Source organism: Apodemus sylvaticus, chromosome 11 (genome assembly GCF_947179515.1).
Source record: "Apodemus sylvaticus chromosome 11, mApoSyl1.1, whole genome shotgun sequence".
NCBI lineage: Eukaryota > Metazoa > Chordata > Mammalia > Rodentia > Muridae > Apodemus > Apodemus sylvaticus.
This window is the reverse complement of record NC_067482.1, coordinates 3,044,407-3,056,530: the sequence shown is the minus strand read 5'-3', so window position 1 is coordinate 3,056,530 and position 12,124 is coordinate 3,044,407.

The window sequence follows — 12,124 nt, the reverse complement described above, 5'->3', positions numbered from 1 at the left end:
TTGGGCACAGTGTGGGGATCACAGAAGTTGCCTCAGCAGATGTACAGCTCAAGCTACCATGCACAGGGTAAGGAAACAACGGGGTCTTCAAGCTACACTATTTCCCTCTTGGTCCTTGAGTCAAGCTGTTGGAAACGTTTTGTAATATGAAACTAAGGATTGGGGACATAGCTCAGATAGCAAAGTACTTGCCTTGTAAGCCAGAAGACCTGAGTTTATGTCAGTCCATCTACTGCAGACACAACTTAAAACTTAAAAAGCCTGCGCTGGAGAGATGGCTCAGCGGTTAAGAGCACCAACTGCTCTTCTAGAGGTCCTGAATTCAAATCCCAGCAACCACATGGTGGCTCACAACCATCTGTAATGGGACCTGACGCTCTCTTCTGGTGTGCCTGAAAACAGCAACAGTGTACTCATATACATAAAATAAATAAGATTTAAAAAAAAAATGTAAAGAGCCAGGAGAACCTCTGCATCCCTATTGTCTGTGGTTCTTTGTCTGCAGGGAGAGGCCCGTGAGATTCCCCCTACATGTTGGCCCGTCGGTTGCTTGTTCAGGTTGCTGTCCTTGTTCACGTTGTTTTTAACGCAGCCATGCTGTTGAGGTCTCACAGGTGATGCTTCCCTGACATTGCTGGGAGACACAATTTTACAGTAGATTTTCTGGGCCTCTGTCTCTGAGTCTTTCTTGACTTCTTCCAAGATGTTCTCTGAACCTTGTGTGTAGGAGTTGTGCTGCTGATATATCCACTGTGACTGGGAACCCATGAGCAGGCGTTCTTCACATTTTGGCCAATTGTGGTTTTATGTAGCAGTCCATTACAAAGAGTAAGGCTCGGGAGTTACACTTACCTGTGGATAAGTGTCTGAATAGGGATAAATGTGTGAGTAGGGATAAGTACGTGTGTGAGTTCAGTTAGGAATTATGCTAATTTAGTAAAGTGTTGCTAGGAGCATCTCCTCTAAGATCCTGGCCCTGAGTAATAGGCTTAGTTTAAAGTGCCAGTCATAACTTCCGTCCTGTTGAGCAGACCTCCAGTCTGGTTGGACCACTGCTGGTTACCAGGAATATGTGAGTGCTACAGTTGCACCATGAGGGATACATTGTCGTCTGATCATTGCATGGTGTGTAGATTGTGGCGATTCTAGAAGCTTCTGTTCCCTCACAGAAGGCTTTCACGTCAGACCCTGCTCCTATCCTTTTAGTCCTAGGTCTGAAATGTGTGGTGTCTTCAGCAATGAGGACTTACCTTCAACCTCTGGGAGGCAACCAAGCATGATAGCAATGACCTTCATTGTTTTGGAAATCTAGTAGTTTTTCCCCACAGTGGAGCCTCTAAATTGTTTATTCAGTACCAAGTGGTCAGCTCTGGAATTATGTACATGTGACACTGTAAGGACTCAGCTGGTTGTATGTATATATTCATGCATATGTATTTGCATATAACTATTAGGGAAGAGGAGTCCAGGAATTTGGGGGGTGATATAAAGGCAGGCATGGGAGAGGGAGATAAAGGTAGGCACGGGGATAGAAGAAGAAAAGGGAATGGAGGGAAATGATCTAATTATATTTTAATTACAAACAACAACAAAAACAACAGCAAAAACCCCAGGGCCAAAGGCTCCTAGCACAGAAGAGGAGATGGTAACAGAGAGGAGATGGTAAAAGGAGGACCCCTGGGGTCTGGTGGCCTTCCAACTTAGCTGACTTGGTAAGTTCCAGGCTAGTTAGAAGCCTTTCAGATTTAAACAAAGAGGACCAGAAAGATAGCTTAGCAATTAAGAGCACTGGGTGCTCTGCCAGAAGACCAGGGTTCAATTCTCAGCACCCACATGGCAGTTCATGGTTGTCTGCAGCTCCAGTTCCAGGGGATCTGACTCCTTCACACAGACACACATGCAGGAGAACCAACAATGAACACAAAAATAAATAAAATACTTTAAACGAGGAAACAGTGGAAATGGGAAACAGCCCATAGGGAATGTCATTTGATGTCTTTTGGTCCCATGTATGTATACATGCCTGTGTGTGCATACACATGGGAGTGTGTGCATACATGTATAAAGAATAAGAAAACAAAATTTCTCTGATGATTCAAAGGACGGCCATTCTTGCAGCAGACAGGCTGATGTGAAGGAAGTCTCCGTGCTCCCTTCTGTGAGCACCTGGACACACAGCCCTCTGTTAGCTAGGAAGAAAACCAAGTTTGGAGTCAGTAACTTTGGCTATCACATAGCCTATGCATTTGTAGAACATTTAGCTTATTGACCTAAATGTTCTCATCTTTAGGGAGGAAAAAGTAACTTTATTAATTCACAATAAAAATCCTCCATTTCATAGAAGATAAACCTAATATAACCCAAACAGAATTGAATGTGTGATAGGATTCAGCCATCAGCATGCAGCAGACTTAAAAATTACAACATCTGACCTTAATATGTGCGAATCTATCAAGATTCCATTGTCGACATGTATATTTTTTTGATATTCTTCTCTGAGCCGAAATCATGTCATTTATATGCAAATGGACGCATCCTCCGCAGCTGCCGAGTCCCAGCTGAAGCGGAGGGACTTATTTGCACTTAATAAAGCCTCATAAACAGCTTTTGCTTCTAAGTGGGTGGGGGAGCAGGAGCCTGGGAGCCCTTTACAGTTACAAGCTCCTTTTTGTTTTGAAAGCATACGGGCCACCTCTAACAGGATGGTTCTCAGTTGCCAAGAAACAAGATCGTCATGCAACCTCCCCTTCCAATCTCCACGGATGGCAAATGCTTGTCTTGTGGAGAGAAGCCTTAACTCAGTCCACACTCCACGAGGAGCCACTGTCCGAGCCGCCAGGGAGTGGTTGGAAGCCCCAGCTGCAGAGCCAAAGGGCGGGGGCTCTGGTCAGTCGCAGAACCTGCGCTCAGGAGCAGAGCGTTCCTCCTCTGGAACCTGCAGCCCTGTATGTGGAACATTTGTTTCCTTGACTGTCCAACCAGCCAGTGTGCAGCTCAGTTTGTAGGTTCCCGCTTTCCCGTCCTCATTTGTGGCTCCGGAGACTGAACCCAGGGGCTACGAAGGTAAACAAACACCCTCGACTGAGCTCACACCAGCTCCCTACCCCCACCCCAAACACAACTAAAGAAAGAAGAAATGATTATGCGGACTTGGGGTCCACAGGCCTCAAATTCTACTTTTTCTACCAAACCTCCTCACAACCAGCTGTGCTTGTACTTCTGAATCGCCAGAGACATCAAATTTCCCGTTTAAGACACGTTTCTTAAAGATGGAGAAAGGTTATGGGCCATTGTCTTCCCACTGTTAGATGCACAGCAGCCCTGAGATGCCCATGAACAACAGTGATTGGTCGCAGGGTCGTTCCTGTTTGTTTTAAAGCACCAACGGCTGATCTGGTAATAGTGACTATTATCCCTGTCCAGGCAGCAGGCTGTGTCTGAGCTTCGCTTCTGGTGAATAAGCAACTGGCTCAGCAGAGACAGTTATACAGTCTGACAGATGTGGATGATCACCTAAGACACTGGTTAACAATACTATCATTACATTGTCACCAGCCTGGCAGGGAGACAAACGGCCTGCCATGTCGACTGAACAGGGGTATTTATAATTGCAAAAAGCATAAAAGCATCTAGGCAACATATTAATCTGCAAATAAAGTCTCCCTCCTCCCCCCTCTCTCTTCTTAAGGGAACTTAGAAGTCTGCCCAGCCTCATAGACAGGAAGGGATCCAGGGCATTCCTTCTTGTCATATGTCTCCCAATCTTGGTTGGTTTCTTTAATAGGAAAACAGATTGCACCTGTCCTGCCTTTTCACAATACAAGTATTGTCTTAGAGTGTCTACTGCTGCAGTAAGAAGCAAGCTGGGGATGAGGGAGTTTGTTTGGCTTACAATTCCACATAGTAGCTCATCACTGAAGGAAGTCAGCAGGAGCTCAAACAGGACAGGAACCCTGAGGCAGGAGCTGATGCAGAGTCCATGGAGGATGCTGCTTCCTGGGTTACGCCCCATGGCTTGCTCAGCCTGCTTTCTCATAGAGCCTAGCACCAGGCTGGGCCCTCCCCTACCAATCACTAATTAAGAAAATGCCTCACAACTGGATCTTATGGAGGCATTTTCTCAATTGAGGTTTCTTTCTTTCAGATGATTTTAGCTTGTGTCAATTTGATACAAAACTAGCTGAGACAGCTATAAGATTTTTAACAGATCTAAAATACCAATTCTCTAATAATAATAGATCTCATCTTTCTATTTTTAATTATACATATAGGGACCATGGAGGTATAGCTAGATACCCAGGGACTCGAGTTACAGACATGGTTGTGAGCCACCATGTTGGTCTTGGGAATTGAACCCAGGTCCTCTGGAAGAACAGCCATCTCTCCAGTCCTCATCCTCCTATTTTAACCCATGTGTGCCTGTGTTTGTGCTTATCCATGTTCAGGTGTGTGTGTGTGTGTGAGAGAGAGAGAGAGAGAGAGAGAAAGAGAGAGAGAGAGAGAGAGAGAGAGAGAGAGAGAGAGAGAGCGAGCATTGGTCAGGGGCAGTTATATTGTAATGTGTTCCTCAATACTGTAATGTGTTAAATGGTTCCTTTCATTTAAAGATGGTATCCCCCATACATATCCAGAAGTGGAACTTCTGGGGTTTGTGATAATAATTCTATGTTTAGATTTTTTTTGAGTAATTAGTATATATGTCTATAGCACAGCTGTTTTAAATCCCCATTCACAGATCATAATATTTCCAGTTTCTCCAAGACACACATGGCAGCTTGTGCCTATAATCCCAGTTCTCGGGAGGCTGAGACAGTAGGATTGACTTGAGTCCAAGGTCAGTCAGGGTCACAGAATGAGATTTGTCTCAAAAACAAAAAAACAAAAAAACCCTCCCAATTTCTCTGTATCCATGCATCTTTTATTTGTGTGTACATGTGTGTTGCATGTGTCTGTGTGTGTCTGTGTGTGTATGTGCTTGTCCTCATATCTAAAACAAAATCTCCCCTCAAACATACCAGGGTGACCAAGTCCTCTTTTTTCATTCATCAATGATTTAGTTTCATATACTCAGTGCATACTCTTGTGAAAACATCCTTGGTATATCAACTAGTCCTAATGTAGGTATAAAACTCACTGGGAAGTGTCATATTGTGTGGCATGTGAGCTTCAGCTCCCAAAGGTTTTAATTCAAACCAAGTCTCTCCACGTGCCTGCCTGCCTGTCTGTCTGTCTCTCTGTCTGTCTGAATCTTCTTTCTCTCCTCCTGACCTCTCCTCTGTTCCTTCTTTCTCTCCCACTAGGTTCCCATTATGTGACACAGGCTGGCCTTGAACTTTTGATCTTCCTGCCTCAGGCTCCTGAGTGCTGGGATTAAAAGTATATATCATTTGTATATGTGTGCCTGTACGTGGGTTGGGCACATGAATGCAGGTGCTCATGGAAGCTGGAGACATTGGATCCTGTGGGTATTAGTGTCTCCAACACGCAAGCTCCTGCTGACCCGATCCACTGAAGTGTTGGTTCTGTGCTTGGTTACCATCCCCCTGCCTTCGGGTTTAGAAGTTCAGGATCTTGGGATCTACCCTGAACTTACTGGCTCAGAATCTTCCGTTCTATGGAGATGCCACGGCAATAAATGAGAACCCTGAAGCCTGCAATAGGCTCCTCAGTGCTGATGGAGTCAAGTTACTCCCCGTCAGCCACAGGGTTCCTTTCTACTGTCCACACACAAATGGGAGTTAAGTCCTTATCTGAGATATTTAGTGAAAGAAGTTTCTCCCAACCGTGTTCCAAGTGGATGGCAGCAGAGATCTGGCAGCCATGGTTACACCTTCCCTATGGTCTTCACTGGTGCTGTAGTTATTCCCTGCTCCATCCACACCCTGCAGCAGCTCACCAAACACTCATGGTTGAGTCCACCTACCCAGCCTCAGCCACAAAGCCCTGCTGTTCAGCCCTGTCCCTGCCCAGCTCCATGTAACATGGACCTTTGGCCTCTCTTTAGGAGTCATAATTGCCCCCTCCATCAGAGTTGTCTCAAAAACCTCAGGCTCAGGAGCAGCGATCCCAGCTTCCTTCAAAATCTATATTGCCTGGAGCTGAAACAACAGCGGCCACCAAGGGCTAAGGGCTCCCACTTCCTCGGCCCACACGAGTGCAGGGAGCTAAGGGTCCTGATGAGGGCCTGCATGAGAGCCTTAATGCTAGCGTGGCCTGCGCTGCTGGTCCTCCTGCCTGCTCACTGTCCAGTGCTGAGGACTATAGAAGCTGCCAGAAAGCCGCAGGGGAGGAATTCCTTGCCTCCCGATTTTTCCTCCACAGAACAAAAGGACTCCAGCCAGCCGATTGGACCAAATAGTATCAATCCCAGTTTATCTTCTTCAGTTCAAACTTGTAGTGGGAGAAGGTGGCACTCAGAGAAGCCAAAGCTGATCAAATGAAAAGCAGGCACCGGCAGGAACTTTATCATGTCGCCAAGAGAGTCAGAGCAGTGTGCTCATGGGTTTTGCTTCTCGTTGTGCCGAACTCTCTCTGCACTGCTATCAGAAAGAGCTGTATTGTTATGAGACAATTTATGTGGTTACTTCCCCTGGGTTCTGAACAGAATGTTCCTTGGCATCCTCAGGGAATTAGTTTCTGTATCCCTTTTTATCCGGCTTGAGTCCCCCAGCAGTGAAGCATCCAGCAACATTGTATCTACGTGTGAGAAACAACCAGATTCATGAAACACAAGGATGTTCACTTAAAGAAATCCCTTTTGGAGTTCCTTCCTTTCTTTTTGGGTTATTTATGTACTGTTTGGAGCCACTGACCCACATTAGATTAATTAGGTCAATTAGTCCACACAGAGCAATTGCCATTCTGATCTGTATATACTATCCTTTCCATACAGATGCACCTTGAAAAGAAATGAGCAACTTCTGAAACTCACCATATGACTCAGTTTGTCTTTGAGCTGTGGTGAGTCTCCTGTCTCAGTCTTCTGAGTACTGAGATTATAGGCTTGAGCTAGAGTATAAACTGATAACGTGGCCTCTCCGTGATATAGTTTAGTAAAGGGGCTTTTACTGGGGATGCGAGAGAGAATGAGCAGAAGTGTCTGAAGGAGTCCAGAGCAGAGGAGAAAGAAGCAGGCTGACTGGACCTGCTCATGAGAGAGGCAGGAGCAGACTAGAGGGAGAGTGAAGGAGAGCAGAGAGAGACAGAGAGACAGAGACAGAGACAGAGAGACAGAGAGGCAGAGAGACAAGAGAGGCAGAGAGAGACAGAGAGACACAGACAAGAGAGGCAGAGAGAGAGAGACAGAAAGAGAGAGAGAGAGAGAGAGAGAGAGGGAGAGAGGGAGGGAGGGAGGGAGGGAGGGAGGAGGGAGACAGATAGAGGAAGATAAGAAAGCCAGAATAAAAAAGGCACACAGCTGAAGCAGTAGGTTGTAAGGAGGCTGCGCAGGGAGTCCGTGAGGAGAGGAGGGGAGGAGAGCTAGGTATGCTTGACAGTGACAGTGCGGGGGCCTGGGCAGCATGCATGTTGGTATGCTAATAGGCATCACAGATGGAGAGTTGTTCATTACTAATCTGGTAGAAAGCATGGAAGCACTGAGCATTGTAGCAGGCATGGTGCTAGAAAATAGCTAAGGGCTACATCCTGATCTGTGAGCAGAGAGACAGAGACAGAGTGAGTGAGAGACAGAGACAGATACAGAGACAGAGAGAGTGAGAGACAGAAACAGAGAGAGACAGAGTGAGAGACAGAGACAAAGAGAGACAGAGTGACAGAGGACACAGAGACAGACAGAGAGACACAGAGTGAGAGAGAGACAGAGACAGAGTGACAGAGACAGAGAGAGAAGGAAACAGAGAGAGACAGAGAGACAGAGAGATGGAAACAGAGACATTCAGAGACACAGAGAGAGACAGACAAAGACAAACAGAGATAGGCAGAGACAGACAGAGACACAGAGAGAGAGACAGACAGAGACCCTGGGCCTGGCATGGGCTCTTGAAACCTCAAAGCCCACCCTGAGTGAAACACTTCCTCACACAAGGCTACAACTCCTAATTCTTCTAATCCTTTCAAACAGTTCTACTTCTCGGTGAAAAAATATTCAAAAATATGAACCTCTTGGGGCCATTCTTATTCAGACCTCCACACCTACAAAAACCAAAAAACAAAAAAACCAATGTGTATTTCCACCAAGAAAAAATTTAAGTTATATTTATAACAGTGTCTATAGCACCACTGGGTATATAAAAATCTCAAGATAATTAAACAAGTCAGTAGGATGGTCATTAGGTAAATTATTTACACCCACAAAAGTACTTTGTGGAAATGATTGTGTATATAAATACATTTATACTGTATTGCTAAATAAAGACTAAATGCTTATATTTTCATAATGTGTCTCATCTTCACATCTCATTGTGTGTGTGTATCTTGTTGTGTGTACATTTTGTGTGCGCATCTTGATGGAAGAGGCAGGAGCAGACCAGAGGGAAAGAGAGGGAGAATGAGGGAGAGCAGAGAGGGAAAGAGAGACAGAGACAGAGACAGAGAGACAGAGGGGGGAGGGGAGAGAGACACAGAGAGAAATGGAGACAGAGTCCTCTGATCAATACTGATCAAGTCCTGAGATCAATACTGATTTTTAGCTCCTTTGTACATTTCTGCATTACCTGAAATTCTTTCATTGTTTTCTACCCACTCCCTATCTAGCGTACTAAACCGCATCGCACCCTCCCCAGACATCCACATGTGTGGCACTGCTTAATGTCTAATGAGGACACCATGGTTGGTCTGTATGTGTTGTCCCTGTGTCTTCCTCTTGGTCCCTCTGCCACCAGACAGCCACGAGGCAAACTGCTTCACAGCACGGCAGTGTGTCCAGAAGCAAAGGACCGTGGACGGCACTTCTTAAACGGAGACAAAATTCCTCCTCTCTAAAGCTGTTTTCATAGTGACAAAAACAAAGCAAAACAAAAAACGAAAACAAAAACCTTCACAAAACCAAAACCAAACCAAACCTATCACAGTAGGTGTGGAAAGCGCAAAGCAAAAGGCAAACATTTCCCCTATGTAGACTCTGAAGTCTTTGATGGATCCTAGGAGGCAAACATTTCAAAAGACAAAGTTATTCTGAAAGTGAAAAGTATCGAAGTGAACTTATTATAGTGTGTTCTTGCTGTATATGGAAATTGAAGTGAATATAATTTAAAATAAAGAAATGTGACATTATAATGCAAGCAAAAATTAAGGAAAATTCCCAAAGAATCGGAGACAGTTGATAGACAGTGCAGGAAAATGAACAGACAGAGGAAGTAATAAAACCAATTGGGAAAAACCTTGAAGTTTATATATTAAAGTTCATAATTTTAAATGTAAGAATCTAATAATAACTGCTAATCCCTTTCTTTTTAAAGTTTAATTTAAGGATAAAGTGGAAGTTCAGGAGTGACTTATTCAGTCATTCTTTTTATAACATAGCTGTCAGATAGTAAAGATTTGTGTTTAACTTTCAAACTTTCCTTCAAGACAATATCCTACACTGGATGTGAGGTCCTAAGGCCGCAGCTGCCGTCTATCGTGAGGAGAGGGTGGTCCAGGAGCTTTATGTCAAAGCGCTTGCTGCTGAAGTAGAGGGCAGGAAGCAATGGCATGGGCCTTGGTAGATGACACCCCACCCTGCTTGTCCTCTCAAAGACTCTTTTGCTGGCCAGGCTTCCAATGTGGCAAGATATCTTCATGTGTAAATGCACTTGTCGCAGGTGCCCGTCGTCCTCTGTTGCCCCTGGGACCCCTGCAGTGAAAGGAGAGACCTGACTTCTGCACATTGTCCTCTGATCTGCACAGGTGTCATGTTTCCCCCACACAGTGCCGTCAATGCTACTCTTGCAGAAGAAACATTGTAACTTACATGCTGATCCAAGTCTCCACCCCCATTCCCACGTGTTGGCAAACAACCTCAGGCAATTTGAGGCTCCCCAGCCTCTGCCAATTATGCCCTCCAAGACATCATCCAGAAATCTTAAAACATTGAAAAACCATCACCAGGAATCCTGAAGACTGTAATTTCTCTGAAGAAAAGAGTGGCTATATGAGGGTGGAAAGCTGAATCTAGGAATGGGATTGGACATCTCTGTAACATAACAGAAACTTCATGTGTCTGCACAGCTATTCTTATCAGTTGATGAAATTCCAGGACTTTTAGGTTAATTACCATAGTATTTGCCTGAAGAAGCCAGCAAAGGGTGTTATGTTAGTGTTCAGCCACAAGTTCAGTTCCTGCCAGTTCTGTGGTCTGTGTTCTGCACATGCTGAGTGGCATCTTCACAGCCAAACACGGCCGTATGCAGATGCCTGGCACAGATGGGAAACTCAACATGGAAGCTTCATTTGGTGCATATGGGAATTATTACAGGATTTGTTTTTTTATTTATTTTTATTTTTTTTATTTTTTTTGAGTAGTCCTGGCTGTCCTGGAACTCACTATGTAGACCAGGCTGGCCTCGAACTCAGAAATCCGCCTGCTGGGATTACAGGCGTGAGCCACCATGCCCGGCTTGTTTTGTTTGTTTGTTTGGGTTTTTTTTTGTTTTGTTTTTTTTGAGACAGGGTTTCTCTGTGTAGCCCTGGCTGTCCTGGAACTCATTCTGTAGACCAGGCTGGCCTCGAACTCAGAAATCTGCCTGCCTCTGCCTCCCAAGTGCTGGGATTACAGGCGTGCGCCACCACGCCCTATTACAGGATTTCAAAGGAGAGAGGCACATAGGAAGAGAATGAGTGTGCTCTGCAGAATGAAGGAAGGCAGAAATGCAGGGCTCCAAAGATGGCTGAACCAGCTCCTAACAATTCCCTTACAACTGCCCATAGCCTGTCCTTGCAACACAGTTTTTGTTTGTTTTGAGACAGGGTCTCTTACTTTTTCATGTCAAATTTTCTTTATCCTTTTTCTTTTCAATCTGTTTCCACTGTTTGTCAGCATTCACTTTTATACTTTGCTCTGGTCTGTATTTCACTTTTATATACTTCTAATACTGGAAGAATACTGTGAAAGACTTTCAGAGTTTTAAGTCACTTTCTTTGCACATTTGATTCCACAGAAGCATGTTGTCACCCAATGATGGCTCTGTGCGTGCAGACACTGTGAACATATACAAGACATGTTAAAACTTAATACATTGAGATGTCCTTTCTTTGCACTTGGGAGAGAAACAGAAACTTTCCCCAGACTTTGGCTCCATGGAGTCCTGTGCAGAGACAGCCCATGGGCTTGATGCATTTTATCAGGGCCCTTCAGCTATTTCAGAGGGCCACATAAAAGCTCTTACAAAAGCTGGGTGTACAATTACCAATCATACTGATATACATATGTATCTCATTTTTTGTCCAATTCCTTTATGTGTAGAGTAAACGTGCTTCTAGCAGTTACATCTGTGCAGTTATCATAAACACATCTGAGTGACACACTTGGAAAGTAGTTACTATTATTTTACTGGGTGAAGTTGCATCTTCTCACATTTCTGTTTGTCAGTAACTCCTCTTCAAATGTCAGTCCTTAAATATGTCATTTAAATAACTTCAAATTATTTTTCTCAAGAACTATGCTTTGAGGATTTTGATATTTCTGGATTGTAGACACTTGAGATTTTGATCTTTGGATTTCATTATCTTGGATTGTGGCATTCAAGATTGTGTCTCTTCAGTTATGGCCTAAACTGCCCCATCACACCAAGATGTCATGTAGACTCCAGAATAAGCAACTGTCATCATCTGCCTGTGCTACTAAGACACAGGTCTTGACAGACATTGCCAAAAGTTTGTAGGTGTGCCCTGGTGTTGGAAACTGTCTGTTGTGAGGACATGTTGTGATAAAATGAGTGGGACATTGGAAGACTTACCCCAGCCCTCCACTAGCATCTGTCTCCCAGTAAATGACACCTATGCTCCAACAGGACAGAGTGATGCACTCTAGCCCTGCCCCTGGGACTCTAAAAGACTGCGCTCTGTACTGCATTGCTCCTGAGCCATTAGCACAGGGGGAACTCTGGGGGTTGCCTCCGTCCCACATTAAAGGGGAAAACCTATTCCTGCCGCTCTAGGATCTGCAGATTGGTGCAGATGGAAGTGA